The 20,233-nt window shown below is 42.1% G+C and overlaps 1 long non-coding RNA gene across 1 annotated transcript; it reads right to left on the bottom strand.

Annotated features, from left to right (window-relative positions):
• Positions 1-333: 333 nt before the first annotated feature.
• LOC139046001 (uncharacterized) lies at positions 334-14,421 on the bottom strand. The gene is made up of 3 exons (XR_011505605.1): positions 13,206-14,421; positions 12,529-12,606; positions 334-3,133 (listed from the first exon to the last, which is right to left on the bottom strand). It is a non-coding gene; the product is annotated as an uncharacterized lncRNA (long non-coding RNA).
• Between the last annotated feature and the right edge of the window lie 5,812 nt (positions 14,422-20,233).

Genomic DNA, 20,233 nt, shown 5'->3' with positions numbered 1-20,233 from the left:
AGAACTACGGCTGAGGGAGAATATTTCACTCAGGACAACTATTCATTCTATCATTTTGTTAAACTTAGATTGAGCTCTAATGCCCAGCTCCAATCCCACATGCTCTGCGCAGCTTCCCTCATCATCCAAGGCCAAGGGGAGCTCCTGCACACCTGTTTGCATCCCTCCTTTGAAACTTCTATGCTATCTTGACTATTATTTTTGTGTGTGTCTACTTTTTCTCCTGGACCAGACTGTAAATTCCTGGAGAACAAGTTTGTGTCCTATGCTTTTATATCGTTCATGGTGTTTGTTATATTGTAGCCACTCAAAAATCAATGGCCGTTGGTTGGTTCATTGGAGAGCAGATTTCTCGTGACCAATATAGACAGAAAGGGCACTATAGCCTGACTTTTTTAAAGACAATCAAATTCATTGGCAAATGATACAGTTATCCCTCTGGATGATCCTGAAGTGAGAGCACAGTCTTCTGTGCGGCATTTTCTCAGCTAAAAACCCATTATTGTTGTTTCCTTTGGATAGCACTATGCGTAAAGTTCTAGTTGTATTTCTTTAGCAGAGAGCTTCTGAAACTACTCTTGAATTTTCAATATAGTATCTAAATTTGATTCATCTAATGAAGAGCAATATGAGCACAGGGAAAGAACGAATCGAATTCCGTATAATTACATGCATTTTACATTTGGTTGAGTGAAACGTTTATTGAGGCAACATGCCTATTTCTCATGGCAGCTTGCTGGAGCCTGAAAAGGTCTCCCACATCAGAGTATTGGGGTAGAGTCTACCAGGATGATATCAGAATTAGTTCCTATTGTAAAGACAGCCTGTCTCCCCGTCACAAAAATTAAGGTTTTGTATAAGGGCTATATATCCTCCATAACACATGTCTTGGGACCTTGCTCACAGGAGTTTATGAAATATTCCTTGACTGAGCCGTTAGGTAAGCTGAGTACTGACACAGGGACAGCATCTGGGACCACGTTACCCCATGTGATCATGAACCCTCTCCCAAGTGCTTCCTCAGTCCAGGAACACTTTAGGGTGACTCTGTTGTAAAAGTCCTGAATAAGGCAAGATCATTATGGCATAAAAGGATAAAACTCTTGATGTTTTCACCAGTGCTTCTCAAACTTTAATGCATATACAAATTCCCAGGGCATTTTGTCAAAATGCGGGTTTTGCTTCCGTGTCTGGGGGCGGCCTGCAGTTCTGTGTCTGACGAGCTCCCAGGTGGTGCCGCTGGTGCTGGTCTGGGTTTGCAGTCGAATCGTCACTGCCTCAGAGCATCTGGGACTTTCAGACGTCCCGGAGCTGCCCTACGATCTCCCCTCTTCCTGGAACTCTTTTTCTCTTTCTCTTCTTTGTGTTCTAGCCCATAGGGCCATTGTGCCTTCTCCCTACCAGGTGTCCCTGTTATGTCACCCACGCAAAATAGGACTCAGCCCCCTTCCTCTCCAATAGTAAGACACGTGTGATGGAAAAATGGGGCAAGACTAGGAAGTGAAGTATCCGATGCTCCCCAGACAGGAACTCATTGCATTTGAGATCATGCACATGAAACAATGCTGGATCTTTCCCATCACAGGCAAGGCTTTACCTAAACCCATGGCGGAGTCTGACTGCAGCCGTCGGGCTGGAAGACCGAGCTGAAGCTGCGTCCCACAGGGTGGCTGCGTCCATTTGGAAGGTTGGAATTCTCAGAGGATGGCAACCAGAGGACTGTTTGTATGCTGATTTTCACTTGGAAAAGAACTCCCAACCACACTACAAAACATACAAATGGAGAAACTCCTTCATGCTTTTTAAAATTCTGGCTCCAAATATAAATTTCAAATATGTTTTAATGTGAGATAATGAAGAAAAACAAAAAGAATGAAAGAACAACACTAAATAGTCTTCCGCTAAGTAAGTACTTTCTAGCACAGATCCTGGGTTAATTTTAGGCCTCTGATGAGCGCCCCTGGTTACCTAAGACTGAGAAAGCTTTGTGAGGAGTTTGCACTGTGATCTTTATTTTGTCTTTATTAAGGAAAAAAATAAAAAGCTAAGAGCACTCCTGCACTGACATAAGGAACAACGCATCTGAATAAGAACTGGGAATCTCCCCGAGAAAATTCTCCTCAGCTGGCCTCATACTTCTTTGCTTTCCACAAGTCCTGAGGAACAGCCTCAGGTGATACTGCCATACTGAATGAGTACCCAGAGAATATGAGTAGGCAGAATGAAAGCCTTCTACGTTACCACTTCAGAACACAGTGGCAGTCTAGGAAAGAGAACTTGGACTTGGACTAAAGTAGGCTTGATGCGGACTTGCCACAGGTGGCAGACACGTCACACAACGGCAATGTCTTTACTTCTAGGTCTTAACAAGGCTGGGAGTGAGCATGGTTGTGCCTATGGGCGCGGCAAATTCCGTGCCCCCTTCATCTCACCTGCCTCTTACAACCGCAACCACTCACATCCGTTTCTCCCTTTCAAACATTCATTGTCCAAGCTAAAGCTTCTCCTGGTTACCACTTTCCCTCGCGTTACCACTAAGCGTGGTGAAGGAAGAGGTATGACATAAAGGTGTAGGAGATACTTTAGACGCATTTTTTATAGTCCCTCCCAACCCGCCCAGCAACCTTCTGCCAACAGTATCCTCTTTTAATAGTGACAATCTGACATCCAGAGATTAAGTAATTTACCCAAGAACAATAACTAATAAGTTGAGTTAAATCAAACATAGATCTGTTTAAGTGTGAGCCCTACCAGAAGAATGTGGCCGTCCACTTCTGACAGGATACAAACCCCTGGGCTAGATAGAAACATTTTTTCCTGACACGGTGCCTGTGTTGGCCCTCGCCAAGATGCTGTTCTGAGTCCTGTCACTGAGACGCTTTCCAGAAGCACACACTCAAAGACGTCACGTTCATATTCCTGCTGGTGTCAGCGCAAGGCTTCAGGGCAAGCGGATTCTGTTCCCATGGCCCCTCTCAGCCTCACCTCGCACCTGTTCCTCGAGTGAGGGGGACGCAAATTCCGTTTACCTCGAGGGTTTCGAAGGGCTCCATAAAGCGACGTCTGTTGGAGAGCAGAGCTCCCCAAAGTCCAGCTCTGAGTATGATGTCCGCTGTCTCTCCTAATTTGTCTCCTGCAGTTTGAGCAAATATATTTTTTAGAAGAGATTAATCTAATTATCCAGCTATATTAATCTATTCGTCCATCTATTTACTTTCTATCTATCTGTACTGAAAATAATAGTCTCATACACTGAATTATTCAGATCACATTTAGGTTTTTGCATTTAATTTAGGCCAATTTTATGAGACATTAAAAAAAGTGACTAGGATGTTTAGAGGTTCAGAAACTTCCTCATTTAAAGAAATATTAAAAGTTAATTACTTTTAAAAGAAAAGAGAAGGGCCAGTGCCGATAGCCTAGTGGTTAAGTTTGCTGCCCTCCACTTCAGTGGCCCAGGTGCACTTCCTGGCACAGACCTACACCACTTGTCAGTGGCCATGCTGTGGCGGTGGCTCACGCACAAAAAAGAGGAATATTGGCAATAGATGTTAGCTCAAGGTGAATCTTCCTCAGCAAAAAAAAGAAAAGAGTAGAGGGAGATTAGATGCCTGGTCTCAAATATTTGAAGGACTGTTTAATAAAAGAATCAGTTTATATGCTTTCAAAACTGTTACCAATTGCAGACATATTACAGGTCAAAATGAACTTCTATTAATTTAAGCTGCCCAGCATCAAACCAGTTGCCTGTGTAGGAAGTCATGAATTATTTGTCATCAAGGAGAGATTAAAGGACTATGATTCAAGCATGTTTATGTATGTCATTAATTGAGAGGTTGACCTTACTGACGTCAGAGGTCCCTTCCAAATCATAAGATACAATTTGTCCTAAATAGAACATGAGGTTTAAAAATAAATCTAATCTGAGGCCGCCCCATGGCTGAGTGGTTAAGTTTGTGCACTCCGCTTAGGCGGCCCAGGGTTTCGCTGGTTTAGATCCTGGCCGTGGACATGGCACTGCTCATCAAGCCATGCTGAGGCGGCGTGCCACATAGCATAACCAGAAGGACCTACAACTAGAATATACAACTATGTACTGGGGGGCTTTGGGGAAAAGAAGAAAAAAAAAAAGATTGGCAACAGATGTTAGCTCAGGTGCCAATCTTAAAAACACACACACACACAATAAATAAATCTAATCCATTGTGTTTTCTGGAATAGTGGCATGAGGAGCTCTGCAAACCCTCACCCTAGTGAAACAACTATAGCTGATAGAAATTACTTTGAAAAAACCAACTCTAGGGGCCGACCCCGTGGCTGAGTGGTTAGGTTCGTGTGCTGCACTTAGGCAGCCCAGGGTTTTGCTGGTTCGGATCCTGGGCGTGGACATGGCAACACTCCTCAAGCCACGCTGAGGCGGCGTTCCACATGCCACAACCAGAAGGACGCACAACTAGAATATACAACTATGTACCACGGTGCTTTGGGGAGAAAAAGGAAAAGGAAAATCTTTTTAAAAAACCCAACTCTTTAAAGTCTCTGAAAATGTGTTAAGGGCATACAGTAAATGAAGAAACATTGATTTAAGAAAATCTACATCTCGTAAGAGAATAGGGAGAATCTGTGTCATTTGAGGCACAACCTGCTGGCCTCCCCCTCTCTCCTCCCCAGCCCAGCTCAGTATGATGAAGCTCCACCCTGGGCAGATCCAGGCAAGAACATAGGGCTCTCTCCCTGGGTCCCAGCTGTGGGCTGTGGTATCTTCCCAGGAAGGACAAGCCACCAGCATCTCTCATTTTCTCCCAAATGCATGGTGAAGAATTTTGATTCCTGGCAAAAGCAGCTGAGAGATCTGGGTCTTTCTTCCTCCACTGAGTCCCCTCTCATCCGGTGGAAGCTCTACCCCCAGGTACAACAGCCCAAGAACACTGGGGCCCCAACAGCCCTTCCCTAGCTCATTCATAGTGCAGAGGATTCACGCCAGGAGAGAAAAGCCACGAAGGTCAGAGGCATGGCCCCCTCCCAGCACCCTGTTTATAAAGCAGGGGTGTCACTCCAAGAGAAGTAGGCACTGTCACTCTAAGAAAACTTCCAAAGCAGTGGCAGAGAAGCTATAAAAAGAGAGAGGGATCTGATTTTATTTGGAACAGAACGTGAGGAAGTCCAAGGCTAAGGGCACTCCCCAGAATAATGTGGCTTTTGGGGGTAAGCACTTAAAAGGAGGCTCGTGGATTCGGCAGGGAAGCGAGCCGAATTGAAAACCAGGCAGAAGCTCACCAGAGGGAACCAGGGAATGAGACAGCTGAAAAGAGCCCTTCTGGGGTCAGAACAAAATCCAAAGACCAGCCTCAAAGACTACTCCTGCAAAGGGGCCTGAATTTAATTGGATTACATTGTGGCAAAATGTACACCCCAAGGCATTACTGAAAACAATAGAGCAATTTGCAAGCAATTATTGAAGACTAGCAGGTAGGTGTGATACCAAAATGGGCAGACAGCTTAACAGAGATATCAGAAAGAGAGGCAACTGCATATGCCTAAGGCTTTGCCCCCTGATGAGCATCTTCAGAGGCTGCGCATAGGGAAGGAAAATAGATTTTAGTAAAATAGTCCAGCCAAGTTATGAAAAAAATAAGCAGATAGCTGTGGCAGACATCCCACATATAAAGTAGAGGAAGATGGGCACAGATGTTAGCTCAGGGCCAGTCTTCCTCTGCAAAAAGAGGAGGATTGGCAGCAGATGTTAGCTCAGGGCTAATCTTCCTCAAAAAACAAAACAAAACAAAACAAAACAGTTCTACCAAACATTTAAAGAATTAATACCAGTCCTTCTCAACTTATCCAAAAAATAGAAGAGGAGAGAACACTTCCATATTCATTTTATGAGACCAGCATTGCCTGATAACAAAACCAGACAAAGACATTACAAGAAAAGAAATTACAGGCCAAAATCCCTGATGAACACAGACGAAAAATCTTCAACAAAATATCAGCATACCAAATTCAACAACACATTAAAAGGATCATACACCATGATCTAGTGGGACTTATTTCAGGAATGCAAGGATGGTTCAACATGCCCAAATCAATCAGTGTGATACACCACATTAACAAAATGAAGGATAAAAATCACATGATCATCTCAGTAGATGCAGATAAAGCTTTTGATAAAATTCACCATCAACTCATGATAAAAACTCTCAACAGAGTGGGTACAGAAGGAACACACATCAATGTAATAAAGGCCATTTATGACAAGCCCACAGCTAACATCAGACTCAACTGTGAAAAGCTGAAAACATTTCTTCTAAGATCAGAAACGAGAGCGGATGCCCAGTCTTAACGCTTTTATTCAACATAGTACTAGAAGTCCTAGCCAAAGCAATTAGACAAGGAAAAGAAATAAAAGGCATCCAATTGGAAAGGAAGAAGCAGAACTGTCACTATTTGCAGACGACATGGTATTATATAGAGAAGACCCTAAAGATTCCACCGAAAAGCTGTTAGAACTAATAAACAAATCCAGTGAAGTTTCAAGATACAAAATCAATATGCAAAAACCTGTTGCATTTCTATACACTAACTATCAGAAGGAGAAATTAAGAAAAAAAATCCCATTTATAAGTGCATCAAAAAAAATAAAATATGTAGGAATAAATTTAACCAGGGAGGTAAAAGACTTGTACACTGAAAACTATAAGACATTAATGAAAGAAATTGAAGAAGACAAATAAATGGAAAAATAGTTCATGCTCATGGATTAGAAGAATTAATATTGTTAAAATACCCATACTACCAAAAACAGTCTGCAGAGTCAGTGCAATCCCAATCAAAATTCCAATGGCATTTTTCACAAAAACAGAACACATAATCCTAAAATTCGTATGGAACCCCAAAAGACCACAAATAGCCAAAGCAATCTTTAGAAAGAAGAACAACACTGGAGGCATCACACGCCCCGATTTCAAACTATATTACAAAGCTATAGTAATCAAAACAGTCTGATTTTATTGGCATAAAAGCATACACATAGATTAATGGAACAGAATACAAAGCCCAGAAATAAACCCACACATATATGGTCAATTTAATTTATGACAAAAAGGCAAAGAATGTACAAGGGGAAAGGAGAGTCTCTTCAATGACTCGTGTCGAGCAAACTGGACAGCCACATGCAAAAGAATGAAACTGACCCACTCTCTTACACCATACACAAAAATTAACTCAAAATGGATTAAAGACTTGAACATAAGACCTGAACCATAAAACTCTTAGGGTAAGCAGTAAGCTCCTTGACAGCATTGTCCTCAACAGGTCTTGACATTGATTTTCTGCATATGACACCAAAAGCTAAGGCAACAGACGTGAAAATAAACAAGTAGGACTACATCAAACTAAAAAGCTTCTGCACAGCCAAGGAAACTATCAACAAAATAAAAAGGCAACCTACTGAATGGGGGAAAAATTTGCAAATCATGAATCTGGTAAGGGATTGATATCCAAAATATATAAAGAACTCATACAACTCAATAGCAAAAAAACCAAACAATCCAATTAAAAAATGGGCAGAAGAACTGAACAGACATTTTTCCAAAGAAGACATACAGATGGCCAACAGGTACATAAAAAGATGCTCAACATCACTCATCATCAGGGAAATGCAAGTGAAAGCCACCATGAGATAGCACCTCACACCTGTCAGAATGGCTATTATTAAAAAGAGCAGCAATAACAAGAGTTGGCAAGGATGTGGAGAAAAGGGAACACTTGTGCACTGTTGGTGGGAATGTAAATTGGTGAAGCACTATGGAAAACTATGGAGAAGCATGGAGGTTCCTCAAAAAATTAAAAATAGAACTATGATCCAGCAATTCAATTTCTGGGTATTTATGGGAAGAAAACAAAAACACTAACTAGAAAAGATATGGGCACCCTCATCTTCATTGCAGCATTATTCACAATAGCCAAGATGTGGAAAGAAACTAAGTGTCCATCAATGAATGAAAGGATAAAGAAAATGCGGTATGTAAAAGTACCACGAAAAATGGAATATTATTCAGCCATAAAAAAGAATGAAACCTTGCCATTTGCAACAACATGGATGCACCTTGAGGGCATTATGCTAAGTGAAATAAGTCAAACAGAGAGAGACAAATACCACATGATCTCACTTACATGTGGAATCTCAAAAAAAAAAACCCCAAGCTCGTAGATGCTGAGAACAGATTGGTGGTTGCCAGAAGCAGGGCTGGCGGTGGGTGGGTGAAATGAGTGAAGCGGGTCAAAGGCACAAACTTCCAGTTATAAAACAATAAGTCCTGGGGATGCAATGTGCAGCCTGCTGAATGTAGTTAATGATGCTGTATTACATATTTGAAAGTTACGAAGAGAGTAGATTTTAAAAGTTCTCATCATAAGAAGAAAATATTTTTCTAACTATATATTGTAACCAATGTTAACTAGACTTATGGTGGTGGTCATTTCACAACGCATACAAATAGTGAATCATTATGTTGTACACCCAAGACTAATATAATGTTATATGTCAATTATACCTCAATTTAAAAAAATAATACGTAGCTACCCGAACATGATAGAAGTTTATTTATCATTCAATTGAATCCAAAGCAAGTTTTTTTGTAAAGGAAAAAAGAAAGAGAAAAAGAAGAAAAGAAAAGAAACTATGAGAAGATCTGAGGAACTGAAAAATAAGCCAATCAGAAGAGAGGCTAGAGTAAAACGGACCTTGAAGAATTAGCTTAGTCCCACCCATAACACAGCACTGGAGTGAAGACCCACGACTCCAGCAGCTGCTAGAGTTGCCTGGGATTCGGAAAGGCCTTCCGACTGCAGCTATCCTAACAGCCAGCTCCGTGGAGGCTTCTAGTCCTCTGAGGCCCGGCTGTTCCGTGTTTCCTAGGTGCTGGGGTACACACAGCCCTCCCAGAGAAGGTTCCTACTCATGTGAGGCCCACTAAATACCTACAATAACACAAAATAATATTTCCTTCAGTCTCCGCCCAAGAAATCAGCACTCAGTAAAAACACTGGATGTCAACAGTTTACTTTGATGCAAAGAGGAGAACTGAGTATTAGTTTGATTTTTCACAAATCTTAGCTTGTCCATCAAGCAATATTACCTTCCAGCTCCTTCATCCTGAGCAATTTCTTACTTTCCCAACATGTCAAACTTTTGGAATTAATACTACAAATAAACAATCAAATTTTTTTTTTAAGATTTTATTTTTTTTCCTTTTTCTCCCCAAAGCCCACCAGTACATAGTTGTATATTCTTAGTTGTGGGTCCTTCTAGTTGTGGCATGTGGGACGCCGCCTCAGCATGGTCTGATGAGCAGGGCCATGTCCGCGCCCAGGATTCGAACCAACGAAACACTGGGCTGCCTGCAGTGGAGCGCGTGAACTTAACCACTCGGCCACGGGGCCAGCCCCATAAACAATCAAATTTTTTAAAGTAGACATATAGAACAATGGGATATAATTGCGAATCCAGAAATAAACCTTCACCTTTTCGGTCAAATGAATTTTGACAGGGTGCCAAGATAATTCAATGGAGAAAGAATAGTCTTTCAGCAAATGGTGCTGAGATCACTGGACTGCCACATGCAAGAGAATGAAGTTGGATGCCTTCCTCACACCAATACCAAAAATAACTTATAATGGATCAGAGATCTAAATGTAAGAACTAAGACTCCAAGACTCTTAGAAGAAAACATACCTGTAATTACCCTCATGACCTTGGATTAGGCAATAGTTTTTTGAATATGACACCAGAAGCACAAGTAACAAAATAAAAGAATAGATAAGTTGAACTTCATCAAAATTAAGACTTTATGCTTCAACAGACACCCTCAAGAAAATGAAAAGACAACCTACCAAGTAGGAGAAATATTTGCAAGTAATATACCTAAGGGACTTGTATCTAGAATATATAAAGAACACTTAAAACTCAATAATAAAAAGATAACCCAATTAAAAAATAGGCAAAGGACCTGAATAGACATTTCTCCAAAGAAGGTATAAAAATGGCTAATAGTCCCATGAAAAGATGCTCAATGTCATTAGCCATCAGGGAAATGCAAATCAAAACCACAATGAGATGGCACTTCACGTCCTGTCGAAAAATAGAAACATTAATCACAAGTGTTGTGGAAGATGTGGAGAAATTGAAACCCTCATACATTGCTGGTGGCAATGTAAAATGATGCAGCTGCCGTGGAAAACAATTTGGCAGTTCCTCAGAAGGTTAAATATAGAGTGACCATAGGACTCAACAATTCGACTCCTAAGTGTATACCCCAAGGGAAATAAAAAGATGTGTCCCCGCAAAAACTTGCACACAGATGTTCACAGCAGCAGAATTCCTAATAGCCAATAAATGGAAACAATCCAAATGGCCATCAGCTGACGAAGGGATGAAGAAAATGTGCTCTGTCATGTAATGTGTATTTTTAGACAGTGAAGCGGAGGGAACTACTGATACGTGGCCCAACCTGCATGAACCTTGAAAACATTCAGCTAAGTGAAAGAAGCAAGTCACAAGAGTCCACATATCGTATGATTTCATTTACATGAAATGTCCAGAATGGGAAAATCTATAAGGATAGAAAATAGACTCAGGATTGACCAGAGGTGGGAGCTTGGGGGAAGCGGGGAGTGACTGCTTAATGGGTATGGAATTTCTTTTGGGGTTGGTAAAAATGTTGTAAAATTGATCCTGGTGATGCTTGCACCCCTCTCTGAATACAATAAAACTCACTGAATTGTATACTTTAAATGAGTAAATGCTATTTCTATAAAGTTGTTAAAAAATAAAATGAATATACTGTGTGAGAATGTTTAAACAGAAGGGAAAGTAGCACCTAATTTTTTAACACTATTCTGCTTTACTCGAATGTGAAAGATGAGTGTTTTGCCAGGATTTCAGACTTTTAATCTTGAAGTTGCCTTTCCTAGGACAGAGTCAAACCCTCTTTGTATTCATCTGAGAGCCGGCAGCACCTTCCCCGAGTCCTCTCCTTGGCTCCTTTAGTCCACTTCTTTTAATCTTTTGTTTCCCATTAACTCTGAGTCCATTGCTATCACTCAACCTCGTATGGTGGGCTGAATGTTTGTAAGCCTCGAGTCCTATTCACTGTGCAACTAAACCATGGCTTCAAGGACGATATTGGGATTCTTAGATAGAATGACAAGAGTTCAAATAAGGACAATAGAATCAGAGAGAAATTATAAGTAGCCAGCGAGCCCTGTTCTACTAAGCAAGGCAGGTACTCCTAAGAATGAGAGCAATTTAAATATCAGCTGTGTTTCAGAGGTCGTCACTTTAAACTAGAGCGCCAGAGCTCCTGAAATGAGGACTTCCTTTAAAAGTTACATACAAATAGAATGTGAAAGTTTAAGATCAAGACTTTTTAGCATCTGGATTTTTATTTTAAAGTTCTTCCTTATTAACTGCATAAAACTTAAGCATATGATCAAATACATAGAGTTTTGGATTCTAGTTACTAAATGGTAAATTTGTCCTGCAGTTTTGAGGTAGCAAAGTCTCTAACGCCTGATACCTTGGTTGACGCCTTTGTCAAGGCGTCCTCACACCCAGACTTCCAGGCAGCTCAACTACTCCTGGATTACAGGACGTTTACGTGGTTGAAAAGAAAAGGGACGAGAAAGTAGAGGGTAGAAATCAAAAGCATCCAACTGAGAAAAAGAACAAATGGGGAATGAAAGGAAAGGAAAGGAAGCAAAGAGGGGCCACTTTAGGAAAAAAACAGCCAGGTCAGAAGAGTAGTAAAGGCTCAGCGTTGGATTGGAAACTGAGAGAATCAGACGCGAGGACCAGCTGTGCTTTTAATACATTGTGTAATCTTGGGCAAAGCACTTTCCTTCCCGTCTCTGATTCCCGCTTCACTGGCCAACGTGGTTAGTTGTCTTCTTTTGGGTCAAATGACTAAGTATGAGTTCTGAGCACAGGACAACGAGATTTGTTTTCCTTTGTAGTTTATAAACTAGTCTCCTTACTCTATAATCAGGCTATTTTATGAAAACACTCTGAAAAAAAAATAGTATTTAAAAAAAGTAAATCTGGGGCTGGCCCCATGGCCAAGTGGTTAAGTTCATGCGCTCTGCTGCAGTGGCCCAGGGTTTCACCGGTTCGGATCCTGGGCATGGACTTAGCACTGCTCATCAGGCCATGCTGAGGCGGTGTCCCACATGCCACAGCTAGAAGGACCCACAACTAAGATACACAACTATGTACTGGGGGGTTTTAGGGAGAAGAAGGAAAAAATAAATAAATAAATAAATAGAATCTTTAAAAATAAATAAATAAATTTGCCCGTCACCAACAACTTCTATGCTCTTGATGGCTTCGAGCCCAGTCACTGAAATATATCTGTCTCTTTCAGGTCCCCGCATGCATGACCTCATCCCAATTCAGCAACACAAAATAATATATGAATTCACTCCCACCCAACAGTCCTCTAAACAAATAGTGTTTCGATAACCGGTAACCTTAGAGATGTAACCGCACAGCGTAATCCAGGTCATTCCAGCTGCAGTCTTTTCTGTTCGCCTTCTGCTGCACTTATCCTAAAAGAAAAGCCTCCAGGAAGTTTAAAGATTTCTCTATAATGCGGTGATGGCATCTGAAATAGTCGTATCAACTGAATAGCCATACTGTAACACTTGGGGAAAATCTGAATCTTAGAGTGTTTTAAGAGAAATGCAGGTTTATCCTTTCCTATATACACAGAGACTTTCCTGAGTTGCTGCTGCCTGACTTTCTTTAATAAATAGATTGTTCTTGTGATGAACCTGATTTTAAAGCAAATGAATACCCTTAAGTGCTTTAAAAAGTTGCTCTAGATTATATTTGGGATAAATAAATTAACACATCATAGAGCTTTTCTTACTTCACAATAGTTTCACTTTAATACTTTTCAGACTTCTTGTACTTTCAGTGCAAGAGGGACAAGAATGTCCCTGTGCACAAACTTGCAAAATAATGGTTCTCCCCTTATCTGATTTCCAGAAACTCTTAAAAAGATGCATGTTATTTCTGGGAAACAAACTCACAGCTTGGAATTTAATCTAGTCTTTACGTCTAATCTATGAAGGAACTTTCAGTTCCCGGACACCTGGTAAACAAGGCCTCTTTATGTGACTTGTGTCCTACTTGGGAAACTTACCTAAAGTGAGCTCACAAATGTATTTTCTCAAATAATACAATCCACATTTCGTTACAATATGTTTGAATTTCAAAATAGGTTAAAACTCAAAACTCCGTGTGTATGTGAGCGTGTGGTTCATTTTTGACAAAAAAAATCAATTAAAATTTGGTGGTCGTGGTGGTGTTAAAAATCCTATCTTGTTCTCAGAAGCAGTTTATATAGTCCTTCTGTCATCTCCTTTTTTTGAACTTGCATAGACCGTAGGATCCCTTGACGGCAAGTCCCAGATCTTACACCTCTTTGTATTCTCAGAACCAGCATACAGTTGGTTGAAATAGTTCCCATGAACACTGCCATCTTCTCTGGCACCCGGTCACAAATTTCAAACTGGCAAGGGTCTGAAGTAAGTTTTTTCAGCAGCTGCCAATGAGTCTGTGAACGAGTCTCCCTAATACAGAAGAACCGCCCGCACTCGAAGGCCCAGCCACAGCCCACACCTGGACCAAGCGTCCGAGGCGCCCAGGCATGTGCCCTCTGCACACTCCCCCGACACATTGCTTGGATCCCCAAGGAACGGTTGTCGTCATGCCATTCTTGGTAGAAACAGGCTTCTTTCAGTTATAGACCAAAACAGGGGGTAAAGAAGACTCTCTTTTGGGGTCAAAGGGAAACCACGAGAGTCCTTCTCAGCGTAACTGTCCAGTAACGCGGGCACGGGGAGCGCGTTCGGAGCACGCAGTCAATACGGGGCGTCTCCACGGACGTGCACGCTCGCCAGAAGGCAGGGTGTCCCTGCCCAGCCTTTCCCTAATGGATTTCCATTTCTATCGATCGGGACTTACATGCTGGCTAGCAATTAGTCCTCATCAGGCGGCAGGAGTTTCCTAAGGGGCCTGCCAGCCGGCCTAATTGCTGGCAGCTGTGGGGCTGCTCAGCTGCCAGGGACAGGCGTTAACCCCCGGTGTCCCAGGCTCCACGAAGATCTCTGACCTCGCAAAATTCCTCCGTGTGTGCGGTATGCGCTGGAGTAGATGGCGTGTCTTCATTTTGGAAAAGTCTGCTGAGACACTTGGGTTACTTTATCTCCAAAGATGCTCTGAGATAGAGTGACCTGCAGAGCCCTGCGCCGAAGCAGGAAGGACTTCATAGAGGAGAAACTGAAGCAGGATTTTACAAAAAGGTTCTGCTATGGAAATTCTGAAAGACTCACACAAGTAGAATAGTATAATAAGCCCCAAACATCCATCATCTAATTTTTTACATTCTGCCCTTCTTTTTAGTCTATCCCCTGCCTCCGTTGTTTTTTTTTTTTTCCTTTTCAATAGAGCATTTTAAAGCAACACTTATGAAATGTTTTAGTGTCTGCTTCTAATATAAAGATATTTTTAGGGGCCAGCCCCGTGGCCAAGTGGTTAAGTTCACGCGCTCCGCTGTGGCAGCCCAGGGTTTTGCTGGTTTGGATCCTCGGCATGGACGTGGCACTGCTCGTCAAGCCATGCTGAGGCGGCATCCCACATGCCACAACTGGAAGGACCCACAACTGAAAATATACAACTACGTACCGGGGAGCTTTGGGAGAAAAAGGAAAAAAAAAATCTAAAGATATTTTAAAAAATATAACCACAAGGACCCACAACTAAAAATACACAACTATGTACCGGAGGGCCTTGGGAGAAAAAGGAAAAAAAAAAAACTAAAGATATTTTTAAAAATATCACCACAACACTATTAATATACCCAACAAAATAAGTAATATTTCCTTTTTTTTTTTTTTGAGGAAGATTGGCCCTGAACTAACTACTGCCAATCCTCCTCTTTTTGCTGAGGAAGCCTGGGCCTGAGCTAACATCCGTGCCCATCTTCCTCTACTTTCTATGTGGGACGCCTACCACAGCATGGCATGCCAAGGAGTGCCATGTCTGCACCTGGGATCTAAACCAGTGAACCCCGGGCCGCCCAAGCGGAACGTGCACACTTAACTCCTGCACCGCTGGGCCGGCCCTGTAATACTTCCTTAATATCACCCAATATCTAGGCACATTCGCATTTCCACAATGCCTCAAAAATGTCTTTTTTGTTTGTTTGAATCAGGATCTAATCAAGGTTGCACGCTTGTATTTAGCTGTAAGTGAGTAAGTAGGTGGGCATTTGTTCTATAGAATTTCACATCCCACATTTGGCAGATTATATCCTTGTGGTGTTCTTTCATGTGTTCCTCTCCCATATTTTCTGTAAGATCTAAACGCTTCATGAGAATTAGATTTGAGTTTTTTTCAAGAAAACTTTATAGGTGGTGCTGTGAGCTTTCTTATTTATTTATTTTTTTGGTGAGGAAGTTTCGCTCTGAGCTAACATCTATTGCCAATCTTCCTCTTTTTTTGCTTGAGGAAGATTAGCCCTGAGCTAACATCTGTACCAATCTTCTACTTTGTATGTGGGATGCTGCCACAGCATGGCTGGTGAGTGGTGTAGGTCCGTGCTCGGGATCCAAACCCATGAACCCTGGCCCCTGAAGCAGAGTGGTGGAACTTTAACCACTCAGCCTCGGGGCCAGCCCCCTGTGAGCTATCTTTTGCTTCTTACTCAGGAGGCACAAAATGTCTAACTGTCTGATTTCGGTGATGTTAAAATTGATCAGTGAGTTCAAATACTGTCAACTTGATCCACCCGTTGTAAAGGTCCGTGTTAACATCTCACCTGACGCCCTCGGCAGACACTGATGATGGTTGCCTAGAATGATGATTTCACTAGGGGTTACTGAATGGTGGTGCTCTAATGTTTTCACTCCTTTGGCAAATATTAGCCATGATTCTTCTGCAGAGAATTTGCCCCCCAAGGTTAGAAAGGCAGGATAAAGACTTGACTCTTGCCCTTTATTTATCAGATTAATGAGTTGACTCCCTAAGCCACCTCATAATGTAATTGTGAAAAAAATGTTTGAGTATCGTTATGAACTCATGGATTTTGTATGTTTGATGTGTTTTAATTCCTTGCAGTCCTACTTTTTTAATGCTAAAATTATCCCAGGTTTAATCAGCAGTGCCTTTTCAAATTTGTTCTGTGCACTTTCAACTTGTCTCTGTTAGTCTTTGAAACTTCTCTGCTCCATGCTGGAATAACAGTTTTCGAAGAAGCCCTGGCTTCTTTTAGAAGAACTGGGCATTATGGGTATTCTTTGCTAACAGATCGTCATTGCTTCTAGTCCAACACATTATGTTTAAAGAGACAAAAGAAACCTGTATTGAATTCAGACTCGTATCAGCATCCTAGTGATGTAAATACATCTGCACTCATCTTAAACTTCCTCCTCTCTGGCCCCAAGGAGCAAGTGTCCCAAATATGCTTTTGATCTCTCCAGTTCCAGAACGAGCTCTGTCAGTGGCCCCCTCCACACCCCCTCTATCAGTGACCCTCTGTCAATGGCCACCATTGCTTTGCTGTCCCCTATCTTGTCTCTCAAAGTAGACTGCAAGCTTTTTGAGAGCAGGAATAGTTTCTGCTTATTTTGAATCCTCCACCATACTAAGCACAGAGTAGGTTTTCAATAAACTTTTGCACTGAGTTGTCAAAGGTCCCAATCTGTGCCACATACTCAGTGGTGACATTCCTTCCTCTGCTCGACAGCATTCTCTTATCCAGAGACTTTTTTTTTCAACACCAAAGAAGCATCATCCCACAGCCAATTTGTAGAGATGGAATAAAATAAAACTCTGTAATTGATTCTGTTCTGAAGAAGCCATGCATTAAGGAAGAAAAAACGTGCCTCGAGGAGCTCTCAGCTTCATTACGGAGTCCGCGGCAAGCCACGTGGGAAGACAGTCCAAGACTTTGTGAGAAGGAGCCAGTTAATGACCAACACCCCTCCCACAGCACACTTAAACCCCCACAGCTCCAGTGTGCTCACAGAAGCCAGGAGAGGGGAAGTCTTTCCCCAGTTCCTTAATATTTCAGAAACAATATACCGTTAATGATTTTTCACCTTTTCTAACTCCATATTTAAGGAAGATTACACATAGTACCTTGCCCAGGGCCCACCTCAGGTAACCACCTTTGCCTGTCTGTTTTCCTTTGTATCTTCAGCTATACATGGGCGTTCCTTAATTCCTAGACAAGAATTCTGTATTTGCTCCTTGTCTCCTGTGGCGCAACCACCAGCACACACCTCAGATGGGTCACTTCTCTCCCCGTGAGCAAGGAAGTTTGTCCCTGCGCAGTTTCTGGATTCGTTGTGGAGCCATGAGGGAAGGTTTTGATACAAACCTAACGTCCTGGGAGCCATGATCATGAGGGTGACTGTGAGCGTTTCTTCCGAGTCTGGAGGGAGGGTGGGGGCTGTGGCTCTCGCCAAGCTTGCGGCCCTGGCTCAGAGGCCCAGCAGCTCTGCATGAGGTCCCAGATTAGGACCCGCTTTTGAAGTCATCTTTCAGGGTATTTCGTAGTCTTTACTGTGCACTGGATGTGAATGTTCAATAAATTCTTGCTTGGATGTTGTTTAAAATGGAAAAAACCTTGGAAATAACATAAATGTCCCAAATAGGAGGTAGGCTAAATTTATTAGGTACATTTAGAGAATGTACTGTAGGCATCTGGCAGGTGGCAGAAACTTGGGGAACCGTCTGAAAGACATCATTCTAAATGGTTGCCTAATACTTGATTATATTGATAGAGCGTAACTTATTTATCTAATTTCTTATTTTTAAATACTAAGGTTGTTTTCAACTAAATTTGCTATTAAAATAGTAACTTAATGACAATTTTTATTTTTATTATTTTTTTTTCTTTCCGAGGAAGATTAGCCCTGAGCTAACATTTGCCAATCCTCCTCTTTTTGCTGAGGAAGCCTGGCCCTGAGCTAACATCCGTGCCCATCTTCCTCTACTTAATATGTGGGACGCCCACCACAGCATGGCTTGCCAAGTGGTGCCATGTCCGCACCTGGGATCCGAACCGGCGAACCCCGGGCCACCGAAGCGGAACGTGCGAACTTAACTGCTGCGCCATCAGGCCGGCCCCTAATGACAATTTTTTATATACAGTTTTCTATAATTTAAAAAACTTCCCTTGAGCTAGATTCCTAGAAGGGGAATTTCCAGATCAAAGGATATGGCTTTTAAGGATCTTGCCATGGATTTCCAAAGTGCTTCTCACAATGTTTGCACTGACTTTCCGTTCTACTGTAGTGCTGGAAAATTCAATTTCATTCTCTCCAAAATTATTATCTTTAATTGGCCAAAAATGATGTTTCATATTGTTTTAATTTGCGTTTCTGGATTACCGGTTAGGCTGACCATTTGTAATGATTTATGTGTGTACTTTCTGAGATACAATGTATCTGTTGATACATTGGGACCATTTCTCTACTGAGATTAGCGTTTTTCCCATTAATTTATGTAACCTCTTAACTAGGGCACTTTGTGCTCTGTGCACTCCCCAACCTGCCCGTGGGCCTTTGGAAACCCTTTGGTTCAGTCACAGCAAGTGACCACTGCCTTATCCCAAAGAGCTTTACTGCTAATCCCAAAGTAGAGACGTGGAGCTGGTGCATGCACAGAGACCTCATGCAAAGACTGTGTGGAACAAGAATGTATTTCCAAACAGTGTGAATAGCGTAAATGGCAATTCATTTACAATGCACTCCACTTCCATGGCTTGATATGTTAAGCCTGAAGGGATCAATAACATAAATTTACTTTTTGTGCAGTGATGTAACAAATCCATTTTATTTAGGCCATGGAATTGTAAATGATTTGTTGTTTTTGGAAAATGACAAAGTCCCAGAGCTACTATATCTATAATTTTGTCAGATTTGACATCAACAGGATATTTGGGGGATGTTTATTTGTGATAAACCACCAAAAAGTAGGGCAAGTAAGAGGCTGGACTGAAGATCGTGAGTGATCGTGCAGGGTGAATGGTGGCACCTCTCCATAAATGGTAGGATAGCTGAGAGTCTTGTCGCCACTCCAAGGCCCTAGGATAGCACGCGTGAAATATCAGTGGAGGTGCTGACCTCCATGGAAAATCTTGATTACTAAGTGGTGACTCTTAGAACCAATAAAATAATGCGGCATTGTTTAGGCAATGATTCGAAGGATCTAAAACTGATCTTTAAAAGGGGCCGTAGGATAAACACAAACTTAGACTTGAGTAGCGGTGCCTCCTTTTCCTGGTCAGCTCTCAGGAAGCATTAAGACGGAGGTGGGGCGGGTTCTTCAGTCTTCTCATTTACCTGAGTGAGCTTGCTTTTGCTTGTTGTGTACCTAACAGAAGATGCATAATACTTCCTGCTTCCTTTCTGCATTTTTCTTTTTATCATCCTCTTTGGGCAGATGCACACCATAATCATAATAACCTGCTTTTCATGCAGCCAGCTTTTTCTTACACTTCTTTTCCTGAGTAAATGCCAGCATCGTTTTACTCAGGTCAAAAACTCTGGAGTCATTGCTGACTGATCTTTCCTTTTCTCTCACATTCTACATCAAAATCATCAGCACAATATTAAAAATGTCTGCTGTATCCCACCGCTTCTCATCTTCTCCCGGCTGCCACCTGTCTCAGCCACCACTGCCTCTCATCTTTTCTGTAGCCCTTGCTTCCTAAGTGATCCTGTGACCACTCGTGCGCCTGGCAGTCTGTTCTCCACACAGCAGCCAGACTTAGCCTTCTAAAACACGAATCAGATAATGTCCCTGCCAGGCCGAAACTCTCCAATGACGTCTGATCAGTGAAAATATTATTTTAAGTCCCCCAATCCTCCCCCTCCTCCGAGACCCTCCAGGCCCCAGCCCTGACTCCTCGCTGGTTGGCCTCCTGGCACGCTCCCTTTGGCCCACCCACCCCGTCTTTGCTGTTCCCGGCGCATGCCAGCTCTTCTCCCCCTGGGGGGAGGACCTTTGCACTTGCTACTTCCTCTCCGTAGAATGTTCTTTCCCCAGATATTTACAAGACACTCTCGCACTATATTTAGGGCTCTGCTGAAACCTCACCACTCAGAGATGCTTTCCCGTACCACCTCATCTCAAATAGCAATTCCATCATCACCTGTG

Source organism: Equus asinus, chromosome 1 (genome assembly GCF_041296235.1).
Source record: "Equus asinus isolate D_3611 breed Donkey chromosome 1, EquAss-T2T_v2, whole genome shotgun sequence".
NCBI lineage: Eukaryota > Metazoa > Chordata > Mammalia > Perissodactyla > Equidae > Equus > Equus asinus.
This window is presented reverse-complemented; position numbering and strand designations above follow the sequence as displayed.